Below are 1,888 nucleotides of genomic sequence, written 5' to 3' on the forward strand. Positions count from 1 at the left end.
TGTCACTGAAAAAAAGAAAAAAGGAAATAATAAAATGTTATGTTTAATAGCAAATGATGTTACTCAGTATTTTAACTTCTTTTTTTTCAACCAAAGATGGAAGAGCAATCATCAAACAATACACTTTAAGGTCACACACTAAGAAGCTTTTATGCTGTGTACATTCATCACAAGAATAGGTACACAATATCAACTGCTTATAAGGGTTTTTGGCTCCTCTTCCAGACTCATTTCCTGATAACTAGGACCTCCATCTATCTGAAGCTGCCAAAGTTTAATCCAAAAAAAGCCATCTCTGAAGAGCAGTTATTTCTTCTAAATGTGGTTACACACAGGTTCACTCTTTATTTATGTTCTGTTCTTGAAGTGAAGGTATCAGGCTCCAGAACTGGTTTTAACAGCAATATTTGGTGATACCTTAGATCTTCAAAGCATGAAAACTCAAAGTAGAAAAAAGTTGCACTTCCTTTAAGAAACTGCCCACTGATTACAAGATTTGGGGACAGTAAGAGAGTGAGAAAGGGCAAGTATGTCAGGCATGGAAGGGACCACACAGGTATCACATATCAGTGACCACATTTTCCACTCTTGGTCACATTATTTAAAAGTGACCATCCCACAACAAGTATCTCAGAGAGATCAGAAACTCCCAACTGACCAAAACCTGTCTTTTCACCCAAACTACTCCACCACGCATTTATCCATCCCAGCTAAGCAGCCTACAAGCTGTAGCACTGGTGCCTACAACAGCACAGTAGATATACAGAACTCCCATCCACTCTTGTTCTCCTAATAAAAATGATTGCAAAAGGCTGGTCTTCAAGCACCAGGAACAAGGAACTCCTACAGAAAAGCCAAACAGCTGTCTAACTGGTGGATTAAACTTAGGCTTGGTGGTCGAGTTAAAGCCAGTATTTAAATACACCTGGCACATTGCAAGGGTGGCCCACAGGACCAGTGCTGCTCAACACCTAAACTAATGCTCAGGTTTGCAGATGACACCACCCTGGGGACAGCAGCTGGTATGTGCAGGACTTCCATTCAGAGGGACCATGACAGGCTGGGGGAATGAACCAATTTGTGAGGGCAAAGACAAAGTCCTGCACCTGTAAAGAAGCAAACCCCTGCAAAGACACAGCCTGGGGACTGCTGGGCTGGAGCAGCTCTCTGGAAGAAGCCATGGTGTTGCTGGTGAGCAGCAGAAAGGGCCACCAGCCACAAGGGCTACATCAGCAGGGGCACGGCTGGTCAGTCAAGGGGAGGGTTTATCCCCCTCTGCACAGCATTCATCAGACCACATCCAGAACACTGTGGGGATCTGGGCACCCCCAAAACAAAGAGAAAAGGCCAGGAGGAAGCAACCAAACTGGCAGGGTCTCATCCTCTAAAGACAGGCTGCACAGCCAGGGCTTGTCAGCCTGGAGAAGACATGGTTTTGACAGGGTCCCTCCCAGGACCTCCAGGGAGGCACTGAGGAGCTGGGCTCTTCAGGCTGGTGCAGAGCGGGATGACACGAGCCAGTAAGAGTAAGTTGAAATAAAAGGATCAGATTTGACACAAGGAAAAACATTTCCACCATGAGAACCATCCACAAGTAGGAGCAGCTGTCCAGACGTGTTGCACAGCCTCCACCAGTGAAGTTTTTCAAGATTCAAGCCAATAAAACCCTGAACAACCTGGTGTGACCTCACACCTATCCGTATTTTGATTAGGAGGTTGGACTGGATCCTCTCAAACGTGAATTATTCCACAACTCTGTAATTATAGATTTTAATAGGTGCATTAAAATGGAGATTCGGCTATAGCTCTACCAAAACAAGCATCTACCTTATGTGAGGGAAAACAGTAATCAACTGTGTTTATAAAGCTCAAAAAAGCCCCAGAAAGA

Source organism: Parus major, chromosome 4 (assembly GCF_001522545.3).
Source record: "Parus major isolate Abel chromosome 4, Parus_major1.1, whole genome shotgun sequence".
Lineage (NCBI taxonomy): Eukaryota > Metazoa > Chordata > Aves > Passeriformes > Paridae > Parus > Parus major.